Source organism: Glycine soja, chromosome 17, assembly GCF_004193775.1.
Source record: "Glycine soja cultivar W05 chromosome 17, ASM419377v2, whole genome shotgun sequence".
Lineage (NCBI taxonomy): Eukaryota > Viridiplantae > Streptophyta > Magnoliopsida > Fabales > Fabaceae > Glycine > Glycine soja.
The window spans coordinates 16,569,070-16,584,451 of record NC_041018.1 but is presented as its reverse complement, the minus strand read 5'-3'; the positions used below and the strand labels follow the sequence as shown (position 1 = coordinate 16,584,451).

The 15,382-nt window shown below is 33.6% G+C and overlaps 1 pseudogene; it reads left to right on the top strand.

Moving 5' to 3' along the window:
* The first annotated feature begins 261 nt into the window (after nt 1–261).
* LOC114391497 lies at nt 262–5,521 on the top strand (annotated as a pseudogene).
* Nucleotides 5,522–15,382: the final 9,861 nt, after the last annotated feature.

Genomic DNA, 15,382 nt, shown 5'->3' with positions numbered 1-15,382 from the left:
TTGGTCTCTAAGTACAAGGGATGGAGAGGATTGGATCAAAGGCCACCAAAGCAGTATTTCTCTCAATGGTGGGCTGATCTAAGGTCCATTAATCAGCAGCAGAGTATGATTGATGTCTCTAATAAGTTTTCTTGGAAGGTGGGTAGGGGAGATCAGATTCTTTTCTGGGAAGATTCTTGGGTTGATGGTGGGATACCTCTCAAAGATCAATTTCCATAATTATATCAAATTTCTTCCCAAAGATTACACATTGTGGCAGATATGGGCTCTTTCTCTGAAAATGGGTGGGAATGGAATCTCTCTTGGAGAAGGAATTTGTTTGACAATGAGATGGGGATAGCTTCAAAATTTATTGATCAAATTACAACAATCAGCCTAAATGCCAATTTGAATGACACTTGGGTGTGGAGAGCTGAATCTAATGGGATTTTTTCTACCAAATCTGCATACCACTTTATTAAAGCTGAGTAGCCTTCTGAAGTCCAGTGTCTGGGTTTCCAACAGCTGTGGAATATTAAAATCCCTCCTAGAGCCTTATCATTTGCCTTAGAAATGACATGGTCTTTCATAATCAGCCTTTTGATATCTCTAAGCTGGTAGACAGTACAATTTTCCTCACGTGGTCTTGGCTGAAGGGGTGGGAAAGGGATTTCAATGTTCCTTTTCACCAATGGTCCTCAGCAATGTCTATAGCTTTTTTATAGAGTTTGTTTTGTAGGGTTGGGTTTCTGGTGATTTTGTTGGGCTGTTGTTCTTTTGTTATTTTTCATGAGAGTTACTATCCTATGTTGTTATGTAGTACCCCTGGTACTTTTTATCTATTAATATAATATATCTTTGCAGTTCAAAAAAAACAATGATAGTAATTAATCAAGGTTATACATGCTCTAAGGGTTAAAACCTGTGATGCTAGTCAACTATCTTGTTCAACCACTATTTTTTCTCTAACACTTTTGAAGCCATATCAACAACAAACTAAAACAAAACACCAAAGTTGGACAACTTGTCGTTACTCCCTCAAATGAGTTTCTCTATGCATGAATAGACTGTAATCATTTTTAACTTGGGCAACTAGCCCTCACCCCCATGATCAACAAACTCTATAAGTTTAACAAAGACTGAAATCATTACTGTGTTGCGCCACTTGCCCTCACTTCCTTGAACAAGCTCTGTGATTAAATCAAGCCACAGCCAAAGGAATACTATGTGACATGATGATACAATCCTTTTCTTCTAATGATTAAAGGTGGATTATAGGCTTGTAGCATCATATTTTTAATTTCTGGTTTTTACTTCTATTTCATCTGTTAGTAGTTTATTCTTCTAACATTGATTAAAGGGATGATTGTGATTACTCATTTCTCAGCTTTTTTTTTAATCTTTGTCTAGTGTCATCACTTCTTCCACACCTTGCATCTCTGTGCATTTTCATATTATTCTAGTTTATATTGAATGAAAATTGCAAAATTATATTCTTGAAAATTTGCAGGAGCATGAGAAGAAGCAGACTATTAGCAAAGTTATTCCACAATACGATATTGCTATTGTTGGAGGAGGCATGGTTGGCATGGCTTTATCTTGTTTCTTGGGTAGGTAATAATTATTTATGTCTGTACTTTGTATTCTGTAATTTATCATGAAGCGGGCTAAGCATGATAATGGTGATGAAGGGAAGTATTAAAAAATGAATGTGTGAGAGAGAAAAAGAGAGTGGAAAATAGTAAAAAACTGAATGAGTGTTGCAATTATTGATAGCAATCCAACTCTTGGTAGTAGCTTGCACATCAAGAAGGAAGATCCCCCTGATCCAAGAGTCAGTACAGTAACTCCTGCTTCTATTTCTTTTCTCTAAGGTATCAAGTCCTTAAGGTTTGTTAGTCATTAATTATTATCATTGTGGTTTCAATTTCAAATTCTCTTTTTTTGGGTTGTCTCTTTAGAAGAAAAGGCAAACTTTTACAAGAGAAAAGGAGGAAAGTCCTACTATGAAGGATGAGTTATTATCCAAAATAGAGTAAACAAGGTATAGCAAGAATATATGTAAAATAAAGAGCAAGAATATAACATGGCTGCTAAGTTCTTCTACATAGTAGAAAAAGAAACTCCCCTAAAACAACAATAAACAGAACTGCAACGATAAGCCACAATCATTATCCTTTCCAATTAAAGTTTACAGGAATGGGGACATCCTCAAATATGAGGGTGTTCCACTAGCCAAATATAAATACACAAAAGAGCTGTATAAACTGCACATTTCCAGAAGCAATTGGAAGGAATCATAAGACTCTATAGTGTTACAAACTATAACAGAAGAATTGGAGGTAGCTAGGAAAGAATTAGCTTTGGTTAGAGAAGAAGGTTTCCAGTTTATGGCCTCTTTGGATGTCATAAGAAATGAGTTGAAGCACGTCACTGTTGAGACAGATAGGTTGAAGAAGAAGAAAGGGAAAGTAGACTCAACAGTTCAAAATCTCAATTTCAAGATTTTGAGAGCAAAGTCTAAATTAGAACCTGTGTCTGCTGCTGAGGAAAAGGCCAGATCCATAGTCATGAGTTTGTCTCATACTCTTGAAAAGTTGAAGACAAAAATAGAAGAAGCAAAAAAGGAAAATGAGGATGTAAGCCAGGAGGTTGTAAGGCAAGAGCTAGAAGTAGGCAAAGCATCTGAAGCTCTAGCCTTAGAGAAGCTGAAAACTCTTAAAGAGAGTACCATGAGAGAAAGAGCTTTAACAACATAGCATAGTTCCATGATCACTATCTCAAAATTTGAGTATGAGTATCTAACAAATCATGCAGCCTCAGCAGAAGGTTAAGTTAAGAAATTGGCTATCAGGCGTCTTAGCTTGAGTGAGCAAGAGCTTGAAGATATCGCCAAAAATCATGGAACTGACATTGTTAGGTGATTTCAATATTTTTTTAGACATATTGAACCTAAGTAATTATTATTATTATTATTTTTGTGGTAGAATTTAAGCTCATACATGTTTTTTTGTTAGCTTAAAATTAAACTTAAGTAGCTCTCTTTTACTCTGGCGCCAAGACATGTAGAAAACACTAAACATGATTTTCTAAAATTACATGGATTATATGTTAGTCTTTTAATTTAAAAGTAGTAGTCTATTATTTTTTTTAAAAAAAGTCTCTTTGTCTAGGGCTTTAAGAAAATTTCAGCTAAATTAGTCTTTAAAACATTTCATCTACCGCCAAATTAGTTCTTAAAAGATTTTATCATGAATATAGAAACATGTTATATCTTTGAAAACAAGGAAGCATTCACTTGGTGAATATCGGGGACAATTGCTCCCACAAACTTTTGAGATTTTCTTAACATATTATATAGGTGTAATTATAATTTGTCACCATGGTTTGAAATACAATATAAAAAACTAATCCATAATGAGTCTTGTTCTCACAATACTTGTTATCTATACCTAAAATAATATGATAATATCATTATATTTGAGAATTGAGATATTGATTTTGCAATTAAATTCAACTAATTTGGTGACACATGTAATTTTGGAATAATAAAATGAAGTTCATTGATATTTTTTTTAACCCCCATGTTATTCACCATTACAATAGTTGACATTGTTCCATCCTATAGATTCACCCAAAGAAATTTGCTTAGAATATATCCAAAGGGTACTCGTCTGAACTCGTCTAATTATGATCCCATGATTGGATGGATGCATGGAGCTCAAATGGTAGCGTTTAATATGCAGGTTAGACTTTGTTTTCCATAAGAATGAAGAAATTTGGGCCATACGGATATAACAAATGACAATTGTGAGGTTTAAAGGTGGTTCTCTGTTCTCAGGGAAAGGAAGCTACATGAGCAACCTTCTCTAAATGGCATTAGATAGGAACTCACGCGAAACTAGTACTCCTGATAGTACTCCTGATATTTTGATTGTGTGAACCATGCACCATAATTTTGACAATAGCATAAATTGTAGTGGTTTATATGTGATTGTTATTTTTTAGGTATTGCATTTTCTTTTGATTTTCTAGAAGTTGCAGAGACATACAAGAAGAATTTTCTTTTCCACCAATTTGAAACCACTTCCCTACCTACTTCTCAACTGTAGATTAGTTAAGGACAAAATTTGATTTCCATTTTTATTATAAATGTAATCATTTTTTTCAAGAGTATCTAATTCAGTTGGTTGAACGATATTGTAAATCCTCATACTTGAGTTTGTTTCCTACTTACAAAAAAAAATGCAATTCAGTTTTGTACTTTAGTTAATTATGCACATATCACAATTTGTAGAAGACAGATAGAATCCTCAAATGGTTAGGATAAGCAAAACAACAAAACCTAATAATATTAAGATTAACAATATGAATAAAGCAGAGCTCCACTAGGCCACATAAACTAAGATTTTTCATTAACCATTTCAAAAATAGCTTACAGGCCTCAACCTTTGGTGAATGGTGTTATTTCTTTATTCCTTATGTAGTCTAAGGGGAAGTATATAAAGCAGAACAATGTAGAGCAGAATCAAACTCTGCATTTTAATACCCTATAATGACTTGCAAAAACCGCATGAGAATCTTTTCTACATTCTTATTAGTTCTTGCAATGCTAAGAAATTCGGTTTCAGCTTTCCATAATTTAGCATTATGAATAGAAATCATAACAGGTTTCGTGTTCACTTGCAATTTCTTTTCCTTAAAGGGTGGTGGGCACCATCTTAGGTACATGGAAGGAATGTTCAGAGCCAATGGTGGTTGTGGTTATGTTAAGAAACCAGACATACTGTTGAATGTTGTCCCAACAACGAGGTTTTTGATCCAAGAACAATTCGACAAGTCCAAAAATTTCTTCAGGTGATGCAAATGTGCATCTCAATTCATATTTAAGGAGAAAAAAAAAAAGCACAAAAAAAATCTTCAATCCTCATCTAATTTAAATATGAATAAAGCAGAGGGGTGGCGTTCAGATTTTGGCCCAACACATTTCGATTTTTATTCTCCTCCCGACTTAGAGAAGCTGAAAACTCTTACTGAGAGTACCATGAGAGAAAGAGCTTTAACAGCACAGCATAGTTCCATGATCACTATCTCAAAATTTGAGTATGACTATCTAACAAATCATGTAGCCTTAGCAGAAGAAATTGCTGATAAAAAAGTAGCAGCAACTGAGGCATGGATTGAAGCTCTCAAGGCCAGCGAGAAGGAAATACTGATGGAAACAAAAATAGCTCAAAAAGAACTCAAAGAATCAAAATTGGAGCAAGAGCTAGAGGTTTACACCAAAGAGAAGATGCTTTCAAGAAGAGTTAGTAGTAGTGAGGAGCTTGACAATTGGCCATGAAAACACAAGAAGAATTCATCCAAAAACTTCCAGAGAGCCATGTCTTGAAAGAGCATCAAACTTAATGGCACTATAACTCCTGCAAGGGGAGCAAAGTTTCAGAAGACTACTTCACCTGCAGCTCGGCATATCAATCCTTTTACTATTAAGAAGAGAAAGAAGGTAATACCAAATTTGACAAAGCTTTTTTGGGGTTGAACTAAACCCAAATCCAAATATCCAAGGACTAACACTGCAAAATTGCATTGCAGGGGATGGTTTTAATTTTAAGCTTCCAATTACAAGGATTTGTGTTACTTTATCGTTTCACGTGTATATTCTTATTTCATTGTCGACTTCTTTTTCCTCTTGTGTCCTTTTCATCTCTAGATGTCTATGACAAGTGTCCAACTTTAATTGATTTCACGAAGACGCAAAATGGATTGCATCATCCCAAGAGACTTCTGTGCGAAAAGTCTTTGGCACTTGGCTATTATGCATGACAAACTGTCGTTCCAGCCATAGATTGGTCTTATGACAGCAAATCCTTAACTACGTATCATTGTGATGTAAATTGACTCATTACCCAGAAACACAAATCAATTAAAGTTCATATTTTAATTGCCAGGAGAAAAGTTAATGATTTTAAGTTTTAATTTGATAATTTATTTATTTTAATTTAATTTTCTAACTTAGACTTACATATGTCAATTGTCTTGCCATTGAAATACTATTAAATTTCATCATTTATTTGATAGAATCGATCACATAATTTTTTTTGAATAATCCCACTAAATTTTTAGTTGCTTTACCTTTTATTATCTTTTTCCTTTTCTTCCTATTAGTAAAAACTAAAAACAAAGTTGTCTAAAAGAAAGAGGATTAAAGGTATGGTGCATAAAACCCCAAACTCAAATATCTTTTCCCCCCTTTCCATCATTATTGAAATTGAAACTGTTCTAAACTAGAGTTAAGGTTCAATTTGTATTATAGAACACCTGAGTCCAAAAAAGGCATAACCAACTCATGTAGCAAAGTATTGACCAAGGTCAACACCCACTCGGGTGTACGGCTCCTATAATATTTGTATATTTGGATGCAAGTAAATTGAAAGACACGCAACCATGAATTGAATCCAGATACACACTACATAGGTGAACAATGAATTATCCTTCAAAAAGAAACTACAGAATATAAAATATACACTACATATTTAAGAAACAGCATACACTATCAGCCTTGTTTGCTTTGTGAATTGCTTATCGATATCCTTTAGTAGGGGATTTCTTCATTTTCACTAGAACACTCACAGTTCGGACAAATATATGAACAAGGTTCAGAGATTTTGTCAGCTCTTTATCAAAATAGCATGATAATTAAGGCCTAACTTCCCTATTATTTATACTAATCAGTATCTTTTTAATTGTCAGCTTGTGTTTCAAGATAGCATGACATCACAATTGCAATTCTCACCAACAAAATCATCAGCACAGCAAAGCATACAAAAATATCAAGGAAATGTATCTTCATCAGCTCGTACCTTGATCAAGTCGTACCTCAGTATATGCAAGATTGCATCTAGCAAGTCCAGCAAAGCGACTAATGACGTAGCAAACAAACCTCGTACCTCGATCAGCTGACCACTAAAACCCAATCAAATGTATCTTCTAGCTATAGAGTTCTTGGGAAACAAAAGATTAGAAGGATCTTAGATTACTAATTGTATGATACAAGTATTTGCAAGACACAAAATTTGCATGGCAAGCCAACAACCCCATACAGATTATTATTGGTAGGTAGGTATCCTACAAATAAAAAGCCCCACATGTCCTATAACGGATTATCACGGAAGAAAGGCTTAGCTGAGGCTTCATCTTCGTTCAAGGTATCCTACAAATAATTCCTTATCATGGATTATCAACAACATTTAATCAGATTGGTTCTTTGAGACAGTATTACGATAGTGGGGATAAGAAAGCCATTTGATAACAACATTTCAAACAGTGCAAGACAACCTCACAGGATTGAAAAGCAAATTAAATTGTTTCATTTAGACGGAGACATTGCTGAGATACTAGAGTTAACAGTTCATAAGCAAATTAATTTTAAAATATGAGAGGGAGCAATCACACAAACACTTATGAGTTAAATTATTCAGGTTTACTAATTCAATTTCAGCAATTACTTTTCATTTGTCCTGCTGAAGAGTTGAAAGATCCTTGGTTTCTTTTGCAGGCCAAAGTAAAGCCACAACATTCAGAGAAGAGCAACAACAAATCTCATATGAATTTGATACCAAGTTGGATACAGTTCCTGTAGTAAACCCTACAACTCCAGCCACAACAAATTTATTTCCTACACTAAACCCAACAACAATTTCCCAAGAATCTATGTTAGAATTTTCCCTAAAATAGGCTTACTCCTGCTTATGCCACATCATATTTATGCTATGGTAACTTAATGCGTGCATACACCACACTATAACTTATATATCAAACAAATTTATATGGAAGGCATTTGGAAAATTTGTGACATACCAAACAAGTACCCTAAACTCCAAAATAATTGCAAGAAGTGTTTGTAACTTGTTATGAACCTGCTTAATGCAAAATAATGAGATAGTGAGCTAAATTACTCACAATAACAGGATCCTTATCACTAGTTATCTCTACTGGTGCTCCAAGCAGTCTATAGATTTAACAGAGACAAACTTCAACATGTTTCCTAACTAAACTACAAATGAAAAAAGAGACCAAGCTTACCTCGAACCCAAACAGTGACAATGGAAGTGAGATCTAACAAAATGGCACGAAACTTGAAGATTTCTTCATACCTCAATCAACAATACTGCAACTGAAGACGTATTATTATTATTATCATCAATAAAACATGAACACCCACGGAAACTTAGCATACACGAAGTTGACCTACGTACCTCGCAGAGAAAGCTTTAAGCTTTGAGCACCCACGAGTGTTACAACACCCTAGTACCAAGAGTGTATGTAGGGTTTTCTTCGAGCCACACTTCCAAGAGCAGTGTAGGGGGTTCTGTGGGTTCGAGCGAGGGGTTTCTGACAGTATTGAAAACAATGTGGGACAACGTGGGTGTCAAGGGAGCGGTTTCCGGTAGATTTCAGGCGGGAGGAGAAAGAGAAGAGCGATTTCAGGCAGGAGGACAAAGAGAAGAGGGACGGCAAGGTTTTCGAGCACGCGGGTTGTGAAATGTCAAGTTTTAACTTATAAACATAACAACATCGGTTTTTTAAGGATAACCAATGTTAACCGAATATAGTTAACATCGGTTTTGGAAAAATGATGTTAACATCAAATAGATTACATCAGTTTTTTAAAAAACCGATGTTAAGATCAACTCATTAACATCGACTTTCTCAAAACCGATGTTAACTCTATGAAGTTAGCATCGGTTTTGCCAAAACCAATGTTACCATATTCATCTTAACATCATGTTAACATCGGTTTTTTAAATAACCGATGTTAACATGAAGTAATTAACATCGGTTTTGCTAAAACCGATGTTAAGTAACTCCATTTAATTACAAAAATGTCATCGTGCTTTCGTTAACATCGGTTTTTGCAATAACCGATGTTAATGGAGCGATGTAGAAAGCCTTTTTTTAGTAGTGAATTTACTTACTTTTGTAAAAAGGAAGAACATATGAAGTAAAAGTATCCTAAGTACACTATTTGATGTGTGAAGAAGGATAAACTTCTCATTTTATTTTTTCTAAAGTTAATTTAGTTTTCGTACCTAAGGACATTTGGTGGGTAGATTTTGGTGTTATTACTCACATAAGTATGTTTTTTAAAGGTTGTTTGTGGAGTCATTAGCCAAGTGATGCTGAAAGAATCATCTATATGGGGCAATGATAATAAAGTTGGAGTTGAAGTTATCATTTGGATTTGGTTGAGACATAGGTTGCACTGTCTATTAGACGAAATTCAATTTCTATTTCTATTTTGGACAAATCTAGTAATTCTTATTCATTTGGAAATAAAAATGTTAATCTCTCTTTTGATTCAAATAATGTTGGTTATAGGTCTTTAATTGATATTAAGTGTTCCTATAATTAGATGTTGTGAAGGATTTGCACGGTACAAAACATAAATTAAATGAAAATTCTTTCACTTTATAGCATAGGCACTTAGGCCACATCTCTATACAGAGAACTAAGAAGCTTGTGCTGGAGGAAATTCTTGGACCCTTAGATTTGTCAGACTTTTAAGTCTGTATCGAGTGTATTAAGGGAAAACAAACAAACAAAAGAAATTTAGGTGTTGAAAGAGCTAAGGATGTCTTAGAAATAATTCATACAAATATTTGTGATCCCTTCCCTATGGATTGATGGAATGGACAAATTGTGACACCCTCTATCCCATACATACATGTACTAATAAAAGGAAAAGAAATCATAATTAATTAAATGTTTTTAAAACACATTTTAAAAAAATCCTTTCAATAGGGTAAAAGGCTCACATTCACTTTCTTTTACATCATATTCAAACTTTTCCAAATAAATAATAAAGTCATCTCGGCTCAAACAAGGTCATCTAAGACTTCATACAATTAATATAGAAACTTATACCCCATGTCACATCCTATTAGAGCATGGTGTCCCGACATTCTTTAGCACAAGGTTCCTTAAAGCAATTCATCTAGTCATCTGCTCCCCCGAACACAAAGTTCAAGATCATCATAGGATCCAAACACAAACAACACATAGGGAGTGAGTTATCACATTCCTAACTAATGGAGAGAAACAAGATAACATATAGGTATAAATATCATATAAACAAAATAAAACTTACTTAAACATAGCTCACGTCATTTCACCATTTTGTCGCCCAACATCACATCACAACACAACACATCTCATTCATTTTCACAACATTTACATACTCAAAGATCAAAACACAATATCACCAAGTCAATCAATATCGATCAATACACAAGCGTTATGTAACATATACATTACGACTCAATGCTATATGCAATGTGGTACCATGTTAGTGAAAACCTCATCGGGCGCCTAGGAGTACATGATAAGACAAACCACAAACTAGTAAGTCAGATCACTCTCACTAGGAAAAATCATAGGGAGATCAGTCAGGGTCACGTTGTTTTGCGAGCATGGTCCAACCATGTGGGATCGGCATAAGCTTAAAGGAACACTCAAACCGGGTGTATTTAACCCCAAGGCCTACACTCCGAAGAGTCCGTCAGGGCCTCTCCCTCCTGATTCAGGTCCAACCCAGAAAACATTTTAGCACACAGACTCTATCTATGAACTGTATAAAACACATGACTCCTCAATTATGCTCAAAATAGTTTTATCTTATTGCACTTGTGATTAAACTCGTCGGGTCCCCATAGTGGTTCCCATCATAATACTTGTCGCGCATTAACTCGTCGCCCTTAAAGGGTCTTAGCATTAACTCGTCGCCCTTAAAGGGTCTTATTATTAACTCGTCACCCTTGAAGGGTCTTATAGTCATGTGATTATATAATTCATAACTCACAACTCAATGTACACAACATCTCAATGCACTAATATATTACAAGTCAATACATACTCAATTTTTCACATATATTCAGTCTCAATCACAATGGTATAATCTAAAAATAGCATGTTATCACACCTCATGAATCATACATACTTTACCTATGAACTATGCAATACACACAACTACTCAATTGTTTTCAAAATCATTTTAACTCTTCGCACTTGTAATTAAACTCGTCGGGTTCCTACAGTGGATCCCATCACAATACTCGTCGCCCTTAAAGGGTCTTACAATTGTGTGATTACACAGTTCATAGCTCACAACTCAATACACACATCTCATTTCAATACACATGCATTTCATCATTCATCACAGGTTTAATTTATCACATACTCACAATTTGAATCACCATTTCATAATCTCAACATAACAATTTATATAAAAGGTTATCACAACATGAGGAGTAAAATTCCTCAAATAATTTTACATAATTATATCAAAATCATGGGTAAAAAACATCATGAGCACTCAAGTTTATCAATTAATTCTCATCAAAACATCAATTGGTACATAAAACACAACAATATTGTATTTATAGTCGTAAAGGAAAAATTGCAATTTAATAAACATCCCAAAATAAATCCCAATTTAATCCTCTAAGGATCCCTACACAGTTCATTCTAACCCCAATTGCGATAAACTTATCCCTTACCTCTAAGCGGGCTCATGTGTGCATTGTGAAAACAATAGCGGCATCTCTAGTGGTTTCCTAAGATTTCTCCAGTTTTTCCTCCGACTGCTCTGATAGGGTTCCCAAATGTTAGAGAGAAGGAGAAGAGATTGAAGCCTCCATTTTGTACCGTCTTCCTGTGATTCAGTTTTCTCCCTTCAAGAATTTTATTTCACATATCCCAATGGTGAAGGTGTGCGGAATTGAATCGCAAACCAAATATCAAAATTTCACGACAATCCAACGGTTAACGAGTCCGAGATCGTAATTTTACTGAGACAGTTTTGGGTTTCTACGGGAAAAGAAAAAGTTGCGATAAAAAGGGTTTTCTCTCAGCTTCGACATCTTTTTGTAATTCTCAATAGTGAAAATGTTCGGAAATGAGTTCCGACCATGGTGCTCAAATTTCACGACGATCCAACGGTGAATGAGTCCAAGATCATCATTTTTCTGAGATAGGTTTGGTGGTATGCGAGAAAAAGAGAGGGTTTTGGGAGGAGGAGAGGGGAAAATGAAATTGAGAGAAAGAGGAGGCATCGTCAGTGTGAAAACTGACCTAACACGTCTCTATTTATAGCTAGGGTACTTACAACTTATCATTTATACTATTTATTTTTTTTGATCATTTTATAAAAACAAACTCTATTTTATTCTCTATCAAATGAATAAATAAAATACCTTTTTTATTTTCTCTCAAACCATTATTTTAATTAATAAATTTATTTCTCCTTATTTATTTGATTATAAAAAACTTATCATTTTTCTAAAACTCTATTTGTTTAAAAAACAATCATTTTTAAATTAGTTTACGAAAAATAGGATGTTACACAAATGTATTTTATTATTTTCACAGAAGACAACTCTTTCTTTAATTGATGAGAAGTCTCAGTTTCTAGATGTTTTCAAGTTTTTCAAAGTTGAAGTTGAACTTCAATTAGGAAAGAAAAGTAAGGTTGTCAAATGATGAGAAGTCTTTCACATTTTTCTTCTTCTTCTTCTTCTTCTTCTTCAATAAGTGTGAAATTGTTCTACAATATCCAATGTTGAGAAAACCTAACATGAACAAAGTTGCAGAGTGACAAAACAAGACTCTTAAGGATATGGTAAGTATGATTCTTGTCTACCAAAGTCACTTTGGGAAAGACATTAAAGATTTCAGTTTATATCCTCAACAATGTACTAATTAAAGTAGTCACTAAGCTCCCTATGAGCTATGGGCTAGGAATAAGCCCATCATTAGGCACATGCACATTTAAGAATATCTAGCCGAATAAATGCCTTATAGGTTGCATGTAAGCTAGACTTAAAGATATAGTTACTACTTTGTTCGTTAGATTGAATGCTCTCATGAGTTTAAGTTTTACAATCCCACTATATGATCATTCTTTGAGATGAAAATGTAAAATTCTTTGAGAAAATTGAATTTGGAGGAGAAGGAAACATTAGGAGTGTTGTCCTTAAAGAATAACTTGTTATTAACAATGGATAAGCCTTTGTACTTACCATTGATCAAGAAACATATCTAATAATTAATTGACAAGTGCACCAATTCGTCTCAAGTAGTAAAGTTAAAATAAAAGTTTGAGTGTCGAATCCACAAAGACTTTGTTTGTACTTAGGTAGGTGAATATATAATTTTTAGGCAATAAATAAATTGATTTGAAAAGACTGTGAGAAAAATAGTAAATTAAATTGGCAAAGAATTAAATTAAAATAAACAAGGAAAGAAATTAATTAATTAAAAACAAAAATATGAGAAAAACCAATATTATTATAGAAGTTAAATTCAAAAGATGAGAATGTTGGAAACTTAGCCTATCAGAGCTACTCTTGATGTAACATTAATGATTTTTCTCTATTTATGATTATTCCAATTTACACCTGCATCTACTAATATACTCTAACCAAGATCCCTCGAGTAAAAAAGTCTAATTTATCTATCTTTTCTCCCAAATCCCTTTGCACAGAACAAATAGTTAAATTATATTAAGAATACAGATGTATAATAGGCTAAACAAAATCAACCTATCTCTAGTGATGACTTTATTTAGATACCTTTTTCTAGTTCTATTAGAAAATAATGTTTCCCAACGCTACCCCTAAACTTACCATGCAAATGGGTGATTAAGTTACAAGCAATAATATTAAGCACAAGATATGATAATGCAAAAGTAATAATATCAAATAGATAGAAAGATAAATTACATCAAAAGTAGTTGGCTACCAAGTTCCTAACAAAGGGGGTTTAGCCTTTCATTGTCACCGGAGACTTTACAATTGCAAAAGAGGAATATTTAGTAAGAGATGAAATAGATAAGAAAGGAAATGGAGGGAAAGAATGACTCCTAATGATTGCTTCTCCTTCTCTAGCTTTTGCCTTCTATATGGAATTGCATTCTCTTGAATTTTCTATGTTTTTTTTCTTCTTCTCTCTCATTTTATAGATGCATATCAACTTAGTTTTCACGCAACCTTCATACTGAGCACGCTCTCCCCGCTTAGCGAGTATGGCAATAATCCTCGCGCTTAGCGCGTGACTTGTGCTAAGCTCGCTTCTTTCCTAAATTAGTTTGCTTTCCTGAATTAACCTACATTTTGCTGAATTATTTTTCTGGTGTTAAGCGTGCTTAGCCCGCTGAGCCTGCTATGTGCTGAGTGCCTGGGTCGCACTAAGCGTGCCTCTTTAGATTTCCATTTTTTTCTTTTGGGCTTTACTTTAGTCACCAAACATCATAAATTCATCAACTTTTAATATTTTCTGCACAAAAACTTAAGGGCGTGTTTGGTTTACATTTTCATTTTTTGTTTTCATTTCCTGTTTTCATTTTCTGAAAACTATTTTCATTTTCAAAAGATTAGAATTCTGAAAACATGTTTGGTTTGACTTCTTATTTTCTGCTTTCAAGAAATAAAAACACTGAAAATGTGTTTTCAAAAGGAAATGTATTTTTAGATTTGCTTAAAATTACATTCCTTGCCACCGCGTTTTCATTTTATCCAAAATGAGGTTCCTGGTTTTTAACTGAAAACAATGAAAACGAGATTTTATTGTTTCCAAATTTTGGTTCGTTTGAGAAAATATTTTCACTGAAAATATTTTCAAAAATTCAACCAAACGCATTTTCATCACCATTTTCTATTTCCAATGAAAATGAAAACAGAAAACAGTCAAATCAAACACTCCCTAAGAGTGCGTTTGGATAGAGAATTTTAACTTAGGAAAGTAATTTATCAGAGAATTTAAATTTTTTTAATCTAAAATTCATTGTTTCAATGCTTTTTATGAAGAATTTAAATTTTTGGAATTTTAAAACAGAATTTTAAACAACTAAAAATGTGAAATTTTAATTTTCTTCTAAAAGGTGAGGAATTGAAATTCTCTTCTTACATAAGAACTTTCTAAAACATTCGCGTATTTCCTTTATCACCTTCGTCCTCTTTTCCACCTAAAAGTTCCCGAAATCTCATTCTCGAACTCGCGACTCATTTTCTTTCACCCTCGCAATTTTAATTTTTTTTATCCAAACACAAAACTTTGAAAATAAAAGAATTTCAATTGAGGTATTTGAAATTCTTAAAATTTAAAATTCCTCAGAATTTTAAATTCCATCATCCAAACACACTCAATGATGTTAAAATAATAATTATTTGCACAAAGAGGAATAAATAGGAGAGAAAAATTACCAATTCCTATATAATTTAATCCCAAAATATACCTATAAATAGAAATTATCATTAATAATGATGTTATTCTTAACATCATTCAAGGACAAAAATTTCTCCTCAAGCACTACCTATAGTTCAAACTCAACAGCCTCAAGAAGTGT